Below are 20,495 nucleotides of genomic sequence, written 5' to 3' on the forward strand. Positions count from 1 at the left end.
GGCATCTCCAAATCATGATTTTTGATGACTGTGACATTGTAAGTTCCATTTTTCACCTTGTGGCAGATGATATAAAATGGATATTCATCAATTAAAAGTCAAAGATGTACTCAAAGGGCTCCATTGCAATAAAAAGAATAATGAGGAGGTATAATCAATTTATATACCTTTTTAGCTTTTCTTCTTCAAACAAGAACATTTTTCTATACTTTGGTCTCTTCTGTTTTGAGCAGTTATTTTAAGGAGACCACAGTGTGATGGCCAGAAGGCAGGAGGAGTGAGATCCTACCTTGTTTAGTTTTTTTTTAACCTTAAAAAATGGACATTTTGTCGCACTGACAGCATGGCTACCAATGATCACATGATGTCGCCCACAATTTCTAGAAAGTTGTGGTCAGCAGTAACAAAAACTTAAATCATCTTCCTGGAATGGTTCACTCCTTGCATTGTATAGACATTCTAGCCAAGCCAGTACTGAGAACTAGTAGACAAGATGTCCACCTCAGCTGAACAGACCATTGAAACCCATTTTGGCTTGACTTGGTGCTAATCACTGAGGAGAAAGTGAGGACTGCAGATGCTGGAGATCAGAGCTGAAAATGTCGCCCGAAACATCGAATCTCCTGTTCCTTGGATGCTGCCTGACCTGCTGCGCTTTTCCAGCAACACATTTTCAGCCTTGGTGCGAATCACTGCACAGTTGTCTAATGCAAAGCGCAACTGATTTTGGCCAGATCATTAAACCCCAGCTTATTTCTGATTGGTTAAGCTGAAAGCCTCAATCAGATGACTGAATCTGTTGATATTTTAGAATCACCTTTAATCTTAAAGCTTTTGATATCTTTAGTCAGTCTGCATGTAGAAGAGTCTACAGCTCTCAGCTTAGTTAATGCCTGCTTCTGATCTCAATCTTTCCCAAAAGTCTGGAAAGAGCCCTGTAATTCACCTGCAAAGTGAAACTAATTCCCAGATTAACTACTGCACCTTCGCTGTCCATTCAACTCCATCTTTTTTTATCTGCGCACAGCCATGGCACACTGGATTAACTAATTCACATAATCTTCCATTTTGAGTAACCTGTAAATTCTCTTCATTTCTTTTCTTTATTCCTTGGATGCGTGAGTGTATGAATTTGTGACACGAACAACTCCCCCAGTCTCTGAATGCAGTGGTAAATCCTCCTTTGTTTTAACCTAAAAACTGGCTGTGGGTCATCTGAACAAATAGAGCTTGGGGAAACACACCACTGTCCATTTTTAAAAGGGAAAAGCAAATCAGGAAGTAAACTAAAAATTAACCCCTGTTACAGATGGGAGAGGAAGGCAGTACTGTGACAGATAACTCACTATATCTCTGTCTTTTGTTCACGCCACACTTGTTGATTTCCATAAGACAGAGGTTCAATTAAATGCATGTCATTCACATTGAGATCCCAACTCCAGTACCAACCATAGCTTTCCTGTATCCCACTGCAGTGGAAGCCATGTGGCAATTCAACCTCCAGCTCTTTGTCTGTACATCTCTTTGTCCATCTCTATAAAAGGTCACAACAGCCTTGAATTTTGATGCTGAAGGTTCATTCCAGGTCTGTTACTCAGAATATTCCTCAAATAACTTTGCCCAAAGGGATGTTGTAAGGCACAGAGGTAAGTATGGAAAAGCAATATGCTGAAATCCTTGTATTAAAACCAGAAAATATCATAAGTATTCAGGAAGCAATGGCATCATCTGTGATGAGGAACAGAATTAACATTTCAGGTCTGTAATTTTTCATTAGGCAATTTGTTGGACAAGCCAGTTAGAGCATAGAACATAGAACAGTGCAGCACAGTACACGCTCTTCTGTCCTCAATGTTGTGCTGACTTTCAGATCAAGCTAACCTAAATATCCTTCATTTTACTATCATCCATATACTTATCCAAGAGTTGTTCATATGTCCCTAACTCTGTAGCTGACTCTACTACCGCTGCTGGCAGTACATTCCACGCACTCACCATTCTCTGAGTAAAGAACCTACCTCTGACATCTCCCCTTAAACCATCCTCCAATCAACTTAAAATTATGCCCCCTTGTGACAGCCATGTCTGCCGTGGGAAAAAGTCTCTGACTATTCATTCTATCTATGCCTCTCATCATCTTGTACACCTCTATCAATCAAGTCATCTCTCACCCTTCTTCACTCCAATGAGAAAAGCCCTAGCTCTCTCAACCTTTCTTCATAAGACATGCTGTAGTGTACAGGCAGCATCTTGGTAAATCTCCTCTGCACCCTGTCTAAAGTGTCCACACCCTTCCTATAATGAGGCAACCAGAACTGAGCACAATATTCCAAGTGTGATCTAACCGAGGTTCTGTAGAGCTACAGCTTAAAAATGTGTTGCTGGAAAAGCGCAGCAGGTCAGGCAGCATCCAAGGAGCAGGAGGATCGACGTTTTGGGCATAAGCCCTTCTTCAGGAATGAGGAGGGTGTGCCAAGCAGACTAAGATAAAAGGTAGGGAGGAGGGACTTGGGGGAGGGGTGTTGGGAATGTGATAGGTGGAAGGAGGTTAAGGTGAGGGTGATAGGCCGGAGTGGGGGTGGGGCGGGGAGGTCGGGAAGAAGATTGCAGGTCAAGAAGGCGGTGCTGAGTCCGAGGGTTGGGACTGAGATAAGGTGGGGGGAGGGGAAATGAGGAAGCTGGAGAAATCTGCATTCATCCCTTGTGGTTGGAGGGTTCCTAGGCGGAAGATGAGTCGCTCTTCCTCCAGACGTCATGTTGCCATGGTCTGGTGATGATCATGGCTGATCATCCACAATCAGTATCCTGTTCCTGTTTATCCCCATAACCCACATCTCTAAGAGCTCTATTCATCTCTTTCTTGAAAGTATCCAGAGACTTGGCCTCCACTGCCTTCTGAGGCAGAGCATTCGCTATGTCCCCTACACTCTGGGTGAAGAGGTTTCTCCTCAACTCTGTTCTAAATGGCCTACCCCTTATTTTTAAACTGTGTCCTCTGGTTCTGGACTCACCCATCAGCAGAAACATGCTTCCTGCCTCCGGAGTGTCCAATCCATTAATAATTTTATATGTCTCAACCAGATCCCCTCTCATCCTTCTAAATTCAAGTATATACAAGCCCAGTCGATCCAATCTTTCAACATATGATAGTCCTGCTATTCCGGGAATTGACCTCGTGAACCTATGCTGCATTCCCTCAATAGCCAGAATGTCCTTCCTCAAATTTGGAGACCAAACTGCACACATTTTTCCAGGTGCGGTCTCACCAGGGCCCTACACAGCTGCAAGAAGGATCTCTTTGCTCCTATACTCAATTCTTCTTGTTACGAAGGCCAGCATGCCTTTAGCTTTCTTCACTGCCTGCTGTACCTGCATGCTCACTTTCATTGACTGATGTTCAAGAACATCTAGATCTCGTTGTACTTCCCTTTACCTAACTTGACTCCATTTAGCTAGTAACCTACCTTCCTGTTCTTGCCACCAAAGTGGATAACCACACATTTATCCACATTAAACTGCATCTGCCATGCATCCATCCACTCACCTAGCCTATCCAAATTACCCTGTATTCTCATAACATCCTCCTCACGTTTCACCTTGCCACCCAACTTTGTGTCATCAGCAAATTTGCTAATATTACTTTTAATGCCTTCATCTATTTCATTAATGTATATTGTAAACAGCTGCGGTCCCAGCATCGAACCTTGTGGTACCCCACTAGTCACCGCCTGCCATTCCGAAAGGAACCCGTTTATCACTACTCTTTGCTTCCTGTCAGTCAGTCAATCAATGTGTTTTGTCACATCCTCAAAGAATTCAATAAGGCTTGTGAGGCATGACCTGCCTCTCACAAAGCCATGCTGACTATCTCTAATCAAACTATGGTTTCCAAAAAATCATAAATCCTGTCTCTTAGAATCCTCTCTAATAATTTGCCCACCACCGATGTAAGACTGACTGGTCTGTAATTCCCAGGGTTATCCCTATTCCCTTTTTTGAACAAGAAAATAACATTTGCTACCCTCCAATTATCTGATATTACTCCAGTGGACAGTGAGGATGTAAAGGTCATCGCCAAAGGCACAGCAATCTCTTCCCTTGCTTCCCGTAGTCACCTTGTACTAACATGGGCACTTCCATGAACAACTAGCAGCACCATATAGGTATTGAAATTTTATCTGGTATCAGGATTCCTTAAAGGAGAAAGAGATATATTTGTTCCCTTGTGGCTTTAAAGGTGGAGCAAATGGTCAATTGTACCTTTATCAGCTTCATTATAGCTGCTGATGAGATTGCATCTGAAGTTTAACCACCCTACTTTTGTACTGTATTGAAAGGGCAGGCAATGGCCTAGTGATATTATCATAGGGCTATTAATCTAGGAATGTTCTGGAGACCTGGGTTCAAATCACGCCATGGTGAAGTTTGAATTCAATAATTAAAAAAAAAACAATGATTGATTGTCAGGAAAACCATCTGGTTCACTAATTTCTTTGGCAAAGGAAACTGTCATCTTTATCTGGTTTGGCTTACACATGACTCCAGATCAACAACAATGTGGTTGACTCTTAACTGCTCTCTGCACAATAAATGTTAGCTTAGCCAGTGACACCCTCATCCTGTGAATGAATTTAAAAAAAAATCCTTTGTGAAAAATTGTAACTTTCTACTAACTTTCATGATGTACCTGCATGCGAACAATTTGTGATGCATGCACTTGGACACCGATCACTCTGCATCTCAAAGTTCTGTAATCTCTCACCACTTAGATCCTTATTTTCTATTCTTCCTGTCAAAATGGACAATTCTGTGTTTTCCCCCATTATACTCCATTTGTCAGATCATTGTCCTTAGCTCGTTATAGCAAAACACCCAAATTCCTCTGAATGCATGTATAGTTCAGAAATAACACATGGTTTTGGAAGCTCTTTCAAAGAGCAGAACATTAAGCAAGGTGAAAAAAAAATTGGTGAAGTTTCATGAAACATCTGTTTGGAATGGGCCAAAAAAGTCTGCTTCCTGAGATTAAGATCTGACCAATCTTAGGACGATTGTGTCAAATATTTCTAGCCCTGCTAATGGTGAGAGTTGTCTTCCGTTAACAGCTTTTATGTAAACAGTCTGTTCAGGCTTCAAGGAGAAAGTCTAGTTCACTATCACTAATCACCCCTTTGCAGCAAACGCCCAAACTCCCCTGAGTATGTGTGTAGTTCAGAGATAACCTATTGTTAAACAGACCTTTATCGTGTTAAGTGGGCTCTTCATTAAGTAAACAAAAGTAAGTGAGAGCAATGAACCCAGCATGATTTAAAAATGATCTCTTCCTATTAGCTCTCAATACAGAGCATGAACATGGGCTCCATGAGTGAAAAGAAAGCGACAACCTGATGTGTAATTGTAGTCATGTGTTGTTGTCAATGTAGAATGTACATCAACCTGCCCAGTGAGATATATTCTGAGAAGTATCTAATTTCATCACTTGCTATCTTGGGGAGTCATCAAATGAGTAACTAATGTAGGCATCCCATTACTTAGGAACCTTGAATTTCGGATTATCCAGACAAGACTGCAAAGTGCCAATGCTTGGCTAAACAGTGTTATCCAAAGATTTGATTACCTGAACATTCGCTTATCAGCACATTCAATTATCCGAACAAAATACTCCCCACCTGTGTCATTCAGATAATCGAGATTCCTCTGTATACGCATTACTCTTTGGTGCAGTGGTAGCATCGCTACCTCCAGACCAGCAAATCTAGGTTCAAGTCCCACTTGCTCCAGCAATGTGTAATAACGTTGATTAGAAAAAAATCCATCCCTAAATCAAAGGTTTCTAATCGCACAAAAGTGTTAACTTTAGGAAATGTTGATTCCAATGTGTGTACCACATCATCCTACAAACAATGATGCAGCAATCTGTTTCATTAACACTGTTTGTTTGAGAGGGTAAATATTGGTCAAAGCAGTAATCCCCTGTTCTGAGAAAGGGTCTCTCGACCTGAAACGCTAATTCTGATTTTCTCTCCACAGATACTGCCAGATCTGCTGAGTTTTTCCAGCAATTTCTATTTTGGTCCCCTGAGCTTCTTCACTATTGTGCTAAGGGATCCTTTCTATTCTCCCGAGTCTGGGATTCAGGACTACACTGAAGTGTCAGACAGGGTTATTGATGTTTTCTGATCAAACTGCACAGAAATGTTATTAGACATCTCTGGAGGAGGTTGGACTTGAACCTAGTAAAAACAAGGACTGCAGATGCTGTGAACCAGAGTCTAGAGTAGAGTGGTGCTGGAAAAGCACAGCAGGTCTGGCAGCATCCGAGGAGCAGGAAAATCGATGTTTCGGGCAAAAGCCCTTCATCAGGAATAGAGGACTTGAACCTGGGCTACTTAAAGCTTAAAGTAGATGTCCAATGATCTAAGTCACTGCTATAAAATATAAATATTCTTTAAAATTAAAACCAGTATTCCTTAGTGAGGCAGGGGCAGCTTACCTGAGAAATGGCATTTGAGGCATTTCCATGGTCTTGCTGCTCCCTCCGTAACACGGATATCTGCTCCAGCCCTGCAGCACTCAGCTCTCTGCAACTCTCTTACACCTACCTGTTTTCAATCCTCAAATTTAACCACTCCCTCATCAGAAGCCATGTTTTCAGAAACCTGGTCCATATCTTGGCCCTGCACTTCTGTCCCTAAATCTCCACAATTCTCTATCCCTCTTTACCCCTCTGGGACACTAAATAAAAACTCTTATGTGGCTCAGTGCCATTTTTTGTTAATGCTGCTAGAACTGTTAGGGGTTGTTTCACTCTACAACAAGTTAGGAGAAGTGGTGGCATAGTGGTATTATCACTTAAAGCTGTGATCCAGAACCCCGGGCTGATGTTCCAGGGACATGGGTTTGAATCCTACCATGGAAGAAGGTAAAATGTGAATTAATTTAAAAATCTGGTATTAAAAACAATTAGCTTAATGGTGACCACTGTTGCAAAAAACAATCTCTAGTTCACTAATGCCTTTAAGGAAGGAAATCTGCTGTCCTTACTTGGTCTGGTCAACATATGTCTCCAGCAAATACCTCTGGTTAATTAGGGATGGGTGAAAAATGCTGGCTGAGCTAGTGATGTCCATATTAATGCACAGATCTAAAATAAAGTATTTAGTAAATGCAAATAAAAAAAGTGATTTGTAAATAAAAGTTGTTGCTTATGTAGCAAAATAATTGTGATCCTAGCTATCAGATCCCCAAACAAAGTAGCAAAGCTTCTGTGTATTGTACACATAACCTTTGTGCCCAAGTGGGTGCCTATGTAAAATGTTCCCTGGCTTCTGCCTGTGTGACACCCTCGAGGAGAAAAAAATTACATTCATATAGCTCTTTTCATGACCTCAGGCCAAATCAAAACATGTCACAGCCGATAAAGTGCAATGTTAACCTCGACACTGTTGCAACATGGCAGCTAAGTTAGCTCAAAGCAAGCCTCACAAACAGCAACTTTGAAATAATAATCAGATAATCTCTCTTAGTGATATTAGTTAAAGGATAAATATAAGTTGGGACACCAGAAATGATGATCAACAAGCAGGATTGCTATAGAGTAAAGGGTTAAGACCGAAGAATGTACATAGGAAGCTATGTCATTGGTAACGTTGTGATCACATGACAACCTCATGAAGACAGACATGACAATGAGAAGTCAAGGGGGACTAGCTTAAATCGTATGTAGGATGAAATGTATAAAGTCATTATGGCATATTTGGAAGTTGCTTCACCAAAAGCCCAAGAACTTATCCCCATTTTTGCCTTGAGGTGAAGCCTCAAAATCGTTGTCCAGAAAACAACCAGACAATAACAGAAATAACTTCATTTTTTCTCTGCCTTATTCCTGATGAAGGGTTTGTGCCAAAAACGTCAACTCTCCTGCTTCTCAGATGCTGCCTGACCTACTGCGCTTTTCCAGTGCCAAATGTTTCAACTCTGATCTCCAACAATATTTTTATCAATCAGATGGAGCCAATCAATCACAGAATTCCATGCCTTTTATTGGCCTACTAGAGGTTGTGCAGGTTAAGTGGTATGGATTTATGCTGCTCTTTGCTTTTTTTAACCACTGGACACTGAGACCCAATATATAACTCCAGCATTGATTAAGCATGGCACTAGATAAATCACAGCAGGGCACGCAGCATCCAAGGAGCAAGAGAGTTGACACTTCAGGCAGGACTCTTCTTCAGGATAATTCCCCCCCTTCCTAAAACTGAGACTTCCCTCCCCTTCCTAAAACTGAGACCTCCCTTCCCTTCCTGAACCTGAGACCACCCTCCCCTTCCCAAACCCGAGACCCCCCTCCCCTTCTTGAATGTGAGACCCCCTCCCCTTCCTGAACCTGAGACCTCCCCCACTTCCCAAACCTGAGACTTTCCTCCCCTTCCTGAACCTGAGACCATCCTCCCCTTTCTGACCTGAGACCACCCTCCCCTTCCTGAACCTGAGATCTCCATCCCTTCCCCAACCTGCGGTCACCCTTCCCTTCCTGAACCTGAGATCTCCATCCCTTTCCCCAACCTGAGACCACCCTACCCTTCTCAGACCTGGCACCTCCCTCCCCTTCCTAGACCTGGCACCTCCCTCCCCTTCCCAGACCTGAGACCACCTTCCCCTTCCCAACTTGGTGCCTCCTTCCCCTTCTTAGACCTAGCACCTCCCTCTCCTTCCCAGATCTAAGACCTCCTTCCCTTTCCCAGAACTGAGACCACCCTCCCCTTCCCAGACCTGACACCTCCCTCCCCTTCCTGAACTTCTCCATCTCCGGCAACCAACAATACTTTATTAACTCAGACTCACTAGCATCTGCAGTCCTCACTTCCTCCTAACTTCTGTTCAGCTCCTAAATTATTTTATGAAAGGCAACACTTGAGAAAAGAGCAGGGTCTCAGAATAAATATTATACACTTTAAATGCACGACAAATACACAGTGAATATGTTTCCTGCAATTAGAATTTCCCCATTCTCCACATCTGTACATAACTCATTCCTTCATTGTAGATGTGAACATCCTGTCATTAAGCTGCAAATATTTATGATACATTATCACTCAGGAAATCCCTTTAATTTACATAGGGTTAAGTATTATCAAACCATAAATGGGATGGTTCTGATCTTGGACATTATGTAGGAAGCTGAAAGTAGTGGGAACATATCATGTTACACCATGTACTGACTTTTTTTTTAGCTGGAAGACAGACCATAGAGAGATCTTGTGAGCTCTGGACAGCAGAGATTGTATGGTAGGGCTTGGCCCTGCAGCTTGCTGCTGAGTGTTTGTTTAATCTATAGATAGTTTACTTGAACTGTGAACTCTCTACTTCACACAGTGCAAATACTTGTCAAAAACCAAGTGGCCAAGAGTCTGAGCAGATCGCTTTCCCTCCTCCTCTTGTTGGATCCCGAAGGTCTGTTGATTCTTGTGACTTGTTACCTGTGAAGTGCAGAAAAGATTTTCATTCACAAATTAGGTAATTCTGAATCCACTCTATTGATGGCTGAGGAATCAGTTGAATATTGTACCAATGAGCGCTGACAATAAATGTTCCAGTTTTTGCTTCATAATTTAGTTTCTCCTCCAGTTGATTTTAGTTCAGCATTATAAGATCCCATTACTTCGAATCATAGAATCTCTACAGTGTGGAAATGGTCCTTCAGCCCAATCAGTCCACACCGACCCTCCGAAGAGTAACCTAGTCATACCCATTCCCCTGCTACTTTACATTTACCCCTGACTAATGCACCTAACCTACACATCCCTGAATACTGTGGGCAATTTAGCTTGGCCAATTCATCTAACTCGCACTTCTTAGATTGTGGGAGGAAACAGGAGCACCCAGAGGAATCCCATGCAGACAGTCGCCCAAGGCTGGAATTGAACCTGGGTCCCTGGCGCTGTGAGGTAACAGTGCTGACCACTGAGCCGTGTGCCACCCAAGGCATAATTCATTGAATTTCCACCCCACCCCCTACCTATTTCCTTCTGTTGTAGGGAATTAGCTATGAGGGGAGATTGGACAAACTTGAATGTTGAAGGCTTTGGGACAAACTGACAACAGTTTACAATATTATGAGAGGCATGGATATAATGGATAGTCGGAGTCTTTTTCCCCAGGGTAGAAATGTAAATTACTAAAGGACATAGGCTTAAGATGTCACAAAGCTGGTCCTTTTTCTCAAAGTTACTGTGTCCTTTTTCAGAGGGGTTGTAAAACAGCCCAGGCTCCAAAACGGCTGAGTTGGAGCAGAGATGAATGGTTTATTGGGGCCCTTTTTGTTTATCCCTAAACAGATGATACCTCAGGCCAAATGCTTTTATGTTTTAGAAATAACTTGTATAATGAAAGGGGAGTGGCCAGTCTGGGCACTGAGGTTTTTTCGGTTCAGTTCAGCAGTTATGTGTGTAAAGAAAGGCTGGATACTCCATCTCCCTCTGCCCTTCTGGTTTTGAACTGGGAGTAGCCTGTGCCATGTTTTACTGTTTGCGCTCAGGGATGTCTGTGTTTTCGGAACAGTATCATCAAATCGGATTTGGATAGGATAAGTTATCGGATATTCTATTTTCTGTTCTTTGTGTTTCACTCCGTAATTGCAAAAAGAAATTATTGGTTAAAACTTTGGCAGCTAATTTACACCAGGAATCTCCGCAATACACCCAAGTAAACAAATAGCTAAGTTACGGTCTGGGCTACCTGCGCAAAGAGGTTTTGAGGGGTCTGGCCTTGTCCATAAGAAAGATAAAATGGGGAATTTTTAAAGGAGATGGGAGAGGTGGGTTTTTTGTACACAGAGTGATAAGTGCCTGGAATATGCTGCCAGAGGAGGTGATAAAAGCAGATGCAATGACAATGTTTAAGAGGCATCTTGACAGGTACATGAACAGGTGGGGAATAGAGGGATATGGACTATGTAGAGGCAAAAGGTTTTCAGTTTAGAAAGGCATTGCGTATTGGTGCAGGCTTGGGTGGCTGAATGGTTTGTTCCTATGCTGTACTGGTTCTTTATTCTTTGCTGTTATTACAAGCAATTACTGTTTAGAGTAAAGGGTTAATTTTAACAATACTGTGGCAATGGCCGCTGAGCATATACATGGGAATCAGTATAATGATGCTATCAGATCATCTGGTACTGAGAGCTGATGGAAGAATATACTTGACTGCAGTCCTGTATATAAGTTGTGCGATAAGGAATCATAGTTTTCTCAAGACTCGTGTTCCATTCTTGCTAATGGTCTGATTATCTTTACTCACAAATAAGGAAAACAAATCCTGTTGAACTTGTATTAGCTTAAAGCCTCAACTAAGAGAGATTTCAGATCACTAAAGAAACTTTGTGTTGTTAGCTATAGACCTGCCCTATAATGAAGTGTTCTCCCTCTCAGATGTTTTCAGACAGGAGTATCTCAGGATAGAACATATTTGCATGCTGTTATAGCAGAAATAGCTTATCTGAATCATCCAAAAACAACTAGAACTGAAGATATCTAAAATAATTCTCATTTGAGGCATTAAATGTGAGACGAATTATTATAGAATCCTTACAGTGTGAACACATTTGACCCATCAGGTCCACACTGACTCTCCAAAGAGCATCCCATGCACACCCAACCCCTGACCATATCCCTATAACACTGCATTTCCTATGGCTAATCCTGCTAGCCTGCACATTGCTGGACACTATGGGGCAATTGAGAATGGCCAATCCACCTAACCTGTACTGTATTGCACTGTGGGAGGACAAAGACACAGGGAGAATGTGCAAACTCCGCACAGACAGGCTTCCGAGGGTGGAATCAAACCCAGGTCTTGGACCGCGGAGACTGAGGGGTGACCTCATGGAGGTTTATAAAATCTTAAGGAACATGGATAGGGTGAATAGCTGAGGTCTTTATCCCAGAGTAGGGGAGTCCAAAGCCAGAGGTCATAGATTTAAGGTGACAGAGGAAGGATTTAAAAAGGACCAGAGGGTGGTGCATGGGTAGAATGGGCTGCCAGAAGAAATGGTGGAGACTGCTACAGTTACAACATTTAAAAGGCATCTGAACGGGTATACGAATATGAAGGGTTTAGATGGATATGGGCAAACTGCTGGCAAATGGGACTAGATTAATTCAGGATATCTAGTCAGCATGAATGAGTTGGACTGAAATCTCTGTTTCTGTGCTGTATGTCTCTATGACTCTATAACCCTATCTCATCTCTTCCTGCTGCGAACCAGTTTTTTTTTCTCTTCTTGCTCAATCACTTCTCACTTACATCCACGATTCCTCTCACACTTTACATCAGTTTCAGAATTTCCAGTTTGGGGGTTGCAGCTGCCTCCTCTTTCCCGTGGATGTACAATCTGTTTACACATCCATCCTCCACCAGGACGGTGTCAGGACTCTCTGCTTCTTCCTGGAAAGAGGGCCTGAACCATCCCCACTCACCACCACCTTCCTCCGTTTGGTCAAGCTTGTCCTCACGCTGAACAGCTTCTCGTCTAACTCCTCCTACTTTGTTCAGGTCACAGTGGTTGCCTTGGCTACCCACATAGGCTCCAGCTATGCCTGTCTATTTGTGGGGCATGTGGAGCGTTCCTTATTCCAGTTCTACTCCTGTCCCCAATTGCAATTCTTTCCCCGATATATTGATGACATCACCGGTGTCTTCCCTCCCTCGTCTGGAATTGGAAAAGTTTATCAATTTCATTTCCAATTTCCACCACACTCTCACCTTTACCTAGTTCATCTGTGACTCCTCCTTTCCCTTCCATAACACCTCTCTTTCCATTTCTGGGGATAGGTAGGCCACTGATAGCCATTACAAATCAACTGACTCCCACAGTTACCTTGTCTTTACATCCTCACATCCTGCTTCCTAGAAAGGCTCTATTTTATTCTCCCAGTTCCACTGTCTCCTTTGCATCGGTTCTGATTTTGCCAACTTTGAGAAAGGGGCCTCTGAAATGTCTACCTTCTTCCTCAACCAAGGATTCTCCAGCACTGTAGGTGACAGGGAGCTCAGCCGGGACTGACCCATCTCCTGCACTTCCGCCATCATCCCCTCTCTTCCCTTCCACAACAGCGATAGAGTTCCCCTTGTCCTCTCTAACACCCCACCAGCATCCACCCTATCTTCTGCATGAAACCAACTTTTTCCTAGCCATCATCAGTTCTGAGGAAGGGTCACTGGAACTGAAACATTAACTCTGATTTGTTTGCACAGTGGTCTCCAGATCTGCTGAGCTTTTCTAACAATTTCTGTTTTTGTTTCTGATTTCCAGCATCTGCAACTCTCTCAGTTTTTATTCAGACAATAGTGTAGATTAGCGAACTTAAGAATGATGGTTGCAACTGCCTGTATTTCTGAGGCATGTGTGCTGACTTTTTTTTGCTGGGTTTAATGAAAAATTGATGTGGGAATATTTTTAATGCTATAATTGCGGTGATTACACGTCGCTATGCCAGGACTATAAATTTAATGTGTATTTTTAAAAAATGCAATGGTCATTAAACTAGAAAAAGGAGCACTCTCTGCCAGTTTATTCACCAATGTCAGCATCAAGCATTCCCAGATAAGGTATGTTGGATAGAAAGAAAGAATAAACAAACATTTATACAATGTCATGTATATTCCTGGGGCACCACTTGAGAGCAAACTAAAGACTCAAGAACAACATGCCCTTCCAGCTGCATCTATTTGTGGACGAATTGTAATCGGGAATGGCTCCTCACATGCTCTTCCCTAAAAAGGTAACGCAAGCGTATAGTCATATTAAAAAAAAGGTTGAAATAAACTGGCTGCACAAGAAAGAAAGAAAATAGGAAGGGAACATTGCTCTTTGTGAGGTAAGAATACATGGCAATTAATTTACACACAGTAAGGTCCCCCAAGCCCCAATGGGATAAATGGGCAGAATTGAAAGTTAGTCCACTGTGCCTCAGATCAGTCATCCTGTGAGCTCCATAAATCACATAATCCTTATTGCATGGAAAGAGGTGATCGAGCCCACCCAGTCTTGCACGAAGGCTTTGAAGAGCATCCCACTCACGCCTAGCACCCCTCCACCCCACCTCCACCCCCAAACATATCCCTGTAACCACACATTTCTCATGACTAACGAACCTAACCTGCACATCCCTGGACACTATGGGCAATTTAGCATGGCCAATTATATGATACGATCTGCTTGTTTAGCACACAAAACAGCACTTCTCACTGTATCGTGGTACATGTGACAACTATAAATCAAATTTAAAACTCAATCCACCTAATCTGCACATTTTTGGACTATGGGAGGAAGTCAGAGCACCTGGTAGAAAGTCACACAGATACAGGGAGAATGTGCAAACTCTGCACAGCCAGTCTCCGTAAGCTGGACTTGAAGCCAGGTCCCTGATGCTGTGAGGTACCAGTGCTAATCACAAAGCCACTACGCGGCCCATGAGTGTAAGTTAATCGGTTATGTTAAAATTAACTTGAGAGGTATTTTACTTCAGACAACAGGTTATTACATCTTCTGTGGCACAAACTTTCCAATGACCTTTCAGGTTGGCAAATTAAAATGCAGAGTTGTTATTCAACCTGCTGACAATCTGCTCATGCTATTTGTAGTTATTTGTTCACACTCTTAATTACCTGGAATTATCTTGTCATTACCACTGTGCCTATACGTCTGTGCCTGTGCACTTCCCTCCACTTCACCTGATGAAGGAGCAGCGCTCCATGATCTTATGACTTCAAATCAACCTGTTGGACTGTAACCTTCTGTCTTGTGACTTCAGAACCTGTCCACCCCAGTCCAATACCGGCACCTCAACATCACAATACAAATGCTGGCATTGGTAAATGTTACTGTGAAACAGCTGGATTGTCAGCTTCTCGGCTGGTCTGTATGTGACTCCCATCTCAAAACAAAATGGTTCATTTATAGATTCCATTGTGAATGAGTCTGCAAGGCTCCAAGCCTGCCCATTGTAACAGGCAAGATCTTAATAACAATGTACTGATCTTGAGAATAAATTAAGAAGAAATTTAAAATTTAAGTAGACAGGTAATCAAAGTATATTTCCATGGAAGTACCCACCCTTAGCTCTGTTTGTACCATTGTCCGTGATAATATTTGTTGTAATGTTTTGGAAGATCCAGGGTTGATCTATTTTGTCCATTATTGGGAGTGGGAGGAGTGGTAAAAAATAGTCCCTGTGTATGCAGTTAATGGGAAAGAGATAGGCTGAGAAATAAGCCAGATATACCATTCCTTGGGAATAACTTACCTTTTCAGATGGTAAAAGCATTGAGGCAGTGATATCAGCAATGTCGATCTCAGATTCCGAGATATGTTCGATGCGCGATGGAAAGGGAGAACCCACGGGTTTCGGATCAGTCAGAAAAGCTGTCAGGGAGCTGGGCATGTTTTGCTCCTGCACCGTTTGTGAGTTTGCAACGTTCATATGGTCCATGTGCTTGTGCAGGACCTTCGCACCTACCTGAACAGGCTAATGCCCAAGGTGGCCTTTGCTCCTTTGATAGTCCCTAGACCTTCTTGAAAAACAGTCGGGTATTTAATTAGGACTTCACTTAGGCGGCCATTTTCTAATCGATGAATGGTGAGCCAGTCAAGGTGAGTCATTTTCAAACAGTTTCGTCCCATCAAACTTGGGCCTGAGCTTTATTCTACAATCAGTGGTGACTGAACCAGCTGCTTATCATAGGGAACCAGAAATGAAATTGTACCCTTAATCTGTAGCGATTCGCTGGTATGGGCTCTCAGTCTGGCCAAGATCTTGTATAAATTTAAAGATTGGAGTCCAGAGCGAGTTTTGTTTAAGACTGATTCTGTGATTCCTAAAACCACTGTGCTGGTATCAACCTTCATTAGAACTGGGTGACCTTCTGATTTGGATGTTGCTAAGCAATTTAACTGTTCCAAAGCAGATGTGGGGGGTTTTCCAGGATGTGCACTCTCCTGGATACTGGTCTATGAGATCGCTTACTCAATTTAGGTCCAGTGGCCCCCTTGCTATCTCGAGTCTGCATTACAGCAGCAATAACAATGGCTTGCCAGCCAGACCCTGAAGTAAATTTTAACTATTTAGCCATGGCCTGGCTTTAGCTGGGATTTTAGGGGGTTAGGTGTGGGGTGACTTAGAGTCCCTCTATTCAGGGTAAATCCTGAGTTGAGGCTATGCAATTGTCTTTACTCTCGTGTTGTTCCCCAAGCTCAGTTGTCTGGCGAGACTATTCACTTCCATCCGAATATCCTACAACTGATGTGCTCCACTTTCCGCATATTCCAATGGCAACGCCAGTTGTAGTGTGTGTTTGAAGTCCAGTTGGGCTTTGGTTAATAAGCGCTTTTGCATGGTTACTTCATTAATCCCACTCTTGTTACCACTGAAATAACACCATAAATGCCAGTAGTGTGTCTCCAAGTCACCCTTTATTGACACTGATGCAGCTCCCTCAGAGCCAACTCTCAGAGTGAACAGAATCTCTGACTCTCCTGTTTTATACCTGTCAGCCAGGGCTCCCTGATTGGACCAGGTTAGCAGGCCCAGCCAGGGAACTCATGTTCTATGGTCCACCTGGCTGACCTCGTTACAATCACTGCAACATTTTCAAATATGCCCAGCTAAGCATTTATTTATTGCTGGTACTCATCGATATGGGTCTATAAACAGAGATCCGTGCCAAGCCTTACTTTGTGTAGCTGAGCTGATGCTATCCCAACCTTGAGATGATGGAATTAGAACATTAACTTTTAGTGTTGAAGTAAACAGGAAATTGGTACAGAAAGGAAGAGGCTGGGTCAAATATAAAAGCATTTTTAAACATTGTTTGTTCCTCCAAACATGCTTCACAATAACTGTCTATAATGCTGGAAGTTGAGGCAAGCTGACGTAATATAGTGAGCTACTGGGGAATCTCATCGGGTTAAACAGGAAACTGGGTCTTTTCATCGGGAGAGATTTTCTCAGAGGATTTTGTACATCTTTGCGTGAAAGGTCATGGCCTGTGTTTGTGTCGTGGGAAATTCTCAGCACATACAAGACCCGTTCAATGGCCTCATATCCTGACATTGTCTTGCAAGGATGATTTTTTTTTCATCATGCAAGCAGCTGCTAGAGCATCTGAATGAAGACAGTGGAAGAGGCAATAGCGTAATGTTTCTGTGCCTGGGTGATTTTACAGCCGGAAGCACTTGCTGTTTGTCCAGGTGAGTCAAGATTAGAGTGGTGCTGGAAAAGCACAGCAGGTCAGGCAGCATCTGAGGAGCAGGAAAATTGACGTTTTACAGCCTTCTTCCAACTTGGCTCTATTTTAAGCCATGACCAGTGCTCACTGATTATCTCTGTTGCTAATCTGTACCTTAATGAGAATGATGGATCATTCAGGTTATTGGGTAGATGGCCTGGAGATATCTCAATATGGTTGATCTGCTGTTAAAAACAGTCTTGCTGTTCCCAATTTCCACATTTGACAAGTTGACCGTGGTTCTTAAAATTCTTGCAATTTTCCTGATTTCTCCCCTTCCCTTGCTCTCCCCTTAGAATTAGGACTTTGACATCAACAGCCTTACTGGCAGTCCACTGAGCTGTCTCGTTGCATTTTATTGTCGAGCCATTTGCGGTTCTTTTTAATTTGTTGCCATCTTATGTCAACATCTTTTGGTACAATGGTAGAGCCCCTAACCTCTGAGCCAGAAGGTCTGGGTGCTAAGGATTCTTGTTGGAGCATCTCTGAAGTGGTTGATTAGGAAAAAAAAAGTACTTTACACCATGAGAACTTCTAACAAAATGATAGCTGGCTGCTCCATAACACAACAGCTAAATTGTAAAGAGATCTTGCTTTGTCCAACCTTCTCTCATGGTATATGTGCCAATTTCACTCTATCATGCTAAGGTTGGATATCAGATTAAAATCAAGGTTTATCCTCCAGTTCTATCTTACATTTCATCTCCAAAAGGGATGGGAGAAAGTTAGAAAGTGTATGTCACTTTTTCATATAGATCTAGTGACCTCCAACAGCAAAGGTGCAAGGGACGACTCTTCAGTGTTTAGTAGTAGTGAAAGGTCAGTTTGAGTAATAAATTAAGATCTTTTAAAAGTCAACACTCAATCACTTTTTCACTTCACTTTCACTTTTCATTTCATTTTCCACACAGAAAATTCCACGTGGAAATTCATTTGGGTCGTTACCTGCATAAGTAATGAAAAATTAGTAAAAACTAGTAACTAATTTTTTTTTGAAATTAGGTATATATCAAAGCTCTTCCAGTGTAGTTATAACAGTCAGCGGATCCACACTAAGTCCACATCCTCATCCATACAGCAACTCCTGTTGAAGGTTCGAATGGAGAAAGGCTCAACTGAGTTCAGGAATCGAGTTGTCCTGCACTGGAGGTCGTAACCTTTTTGTTATCATACCCTGCTGTTGAGTTTTTTCCAAGACCGGTGAACAGGAGCAAGATGGAGACTGAATAGGAGTCTTAAAAGGTGTCTTTATTGAAAGCGCTTCTTAGTACATCTTCAAGCTTAAGTTTTATTTACTGTGGGTAGACATGGCTTTTTATACAGCACTGTAACTGAAGCTTGTTTATACAGTATTCTTACGCTTATCTGTCCCTGCTCTGATAAACAGATATTTTCTTTACGCAGTATTTACTTATTTTATCTCTCTGAAAACGTTAGCATGATTCACACAGGCCTGTCAGCATTTGCTGTCATGCATCCCTTGAGTCATCCACGTTAACCCGATCATCCATGTTAACCTGATCATATTTCCTGTCACGTACTATTTTAGTTATTCACTTTAATCATGCTGACTACCTTCAGTTGTTGCCCTCCACACTGCAATGATACTCACAGAAAGAGTGATCCTTATTGTTCACGGCACTTGAATTTTGTCAAAACTTTCTGAGATTAAATTGTATTAAGGGCTCATCAAAATCCTTCATGCCTGGTTTTTCAATCTCTGCACACTTTCCTAAGAAAGCCATACTAGCTAAGGTATTCAAAAAGGATAGTACTATCAACTACAACCAATGAATGAATTCTCCAGGGTTAGTCACACTGGAGTACAAATCATTATCTACTGGGTGGAGTCTCAATGGTAATGACTTCCATTCAGGGTCAAATCAGCTAACCAATTAGCACACTCTTTTCATTTGGTATAAAAATGCTTTCCTCATAATACTGGTATTCTTACCCTGATGGATGCAAAGAGAAAAATATGAACACAAATCTGATCTTTTTTCCAGCAATACACAAATTTCCTGATTCTTAGATCTACTCAAAGATTTTAATTTTCTGAGATAGTATAATTGTATGTTCCGAAAATGTGTTGCTGGAAAAACGCAGCAGGTCAGGCAGCATCCAAGGAGCAGGAGAATCGATGTTTCAGGCAGGAGCCCTTCTGCAGTCCTCACTTTCTCCTAATTGTATGTTCCCCTTGACTACCACACCTGCGCATTCTTCCCTCCACTTCAACCTGTCATCCACTTCAACACAGAGTCATGACCATGGGCCAGGAGCCGGAAGTATTGTGGATGGTATGAAGTTGTGTTAAAGAGTGCTTTTATAAAAGAGAGCTGATGCAGCCAAAAATAGGTGTGGCTGTAAATTAAGTGGCCCATGGAATGTCAAACACACGGATGTGAAGGGAACTTCAGGTCCTGCAGAGGGCAGAGAAGCAAGTCAGGAGACTGGACTGTGAACTCTTGTGACTCCAAGATAATAAGGGGCTGATGATCCCCTCCTGAACAGGAAGTCACCCCCTGTGGACTATATCCTAAGCAGACATATTTGTGCATTGACTATTGAAGAATACACAAGGACAGGGGTTAAAATGCCAGTTTTAACTTTAATGGAATGTTCTTACGGGATTCAACATTTTCCTGTCCATCAGTCTGTGTTCCAATTTGATTGTGCTGTGAATGGCTCAGTTGAAGAGCTATCCCTTAGTCACCTTTGTGTTGCAGGTAAAGAAACTTTGACACAATATGTGTTAGTGGTCAGTGAGCTAGCAGACGGTTGCAAGGAGACAGGCACAATAAAGGACACCCTCTCACCCTAATGCTGGAATTCAATCACGGTCAAAAGCTATTAGGACTAAAGAACCTAAACCAATTTGCAAAGCTAAGGATTGATTGATCGCATTGATTTTGCACTGTCTGCTTTGTCCAGAGAAAATATCAAAAATCAAGTCGGGCAGTTCCAGACTGACAGTGCAGGTGTACAAAAGGCTTTTAAAGATGGTGTGGGTGCCAGTGATGCTGGCCAATTCCAGGATATCCTGGTAGTGGCAAGTTGTTCCTGGAACAGCGTGTGGTAAAATCAGACTTCACTCAGATGCGAGAGATGCCAAAGAAGCAGGGTAGCTAGCTAATCAGGAGAGTTTGGTACGACTTGGCAAGAAAACTCCCTAGGGCTCACAGTAAGAATCCCTCCAGAAGATTCAAGTTGTA

General features: G+C 42.4%; 1 protein-coding gene across 3 annotated transcripts in view; it reads left to right on the top strand.

Moving 5' to 3' along the window:
- The window catches only part of esama (endothelial cell adhesion molecule a), a 141,436-nt gene that overhangs the window by 64,127 nt on the left and 56,814 nt on the right, over window positions 1-20,495 (top strand). Inside the window, exon 1 of one of the 3 annotated variants that reach the window (XM_060846677.1) lies at window positions 17,167-17,245. The exons of the other annotated variants lie outside the window; for them this stretch is intronic. The gene's annotated coding sequence lies outside the window, so the exon portion shown is untranslated. Of the gene's footprint in view, window positions 1-17,166; window positions 17,246-20,495 lie in introns of those variants that run through there. 3 annotated transcript variants of the gene reach the window in all.

This window comes from Hemiscyllium ocellatum, chromosome 29, assembly GCF_020745735.1.
Source record: "Hemiscyllium ocellatum isolate sHemOce1 chromosome 29, sHemOce1.pat.X.cur, whole genome shotgun sequence".
Lineage (NCBI taxonomy): Eukaryota > Metazoa > Chordata > Chondrichthyes > Orectolobiformes > Hemiscylliidae > Hemiscyllium > Hemiscyllium ocellatum.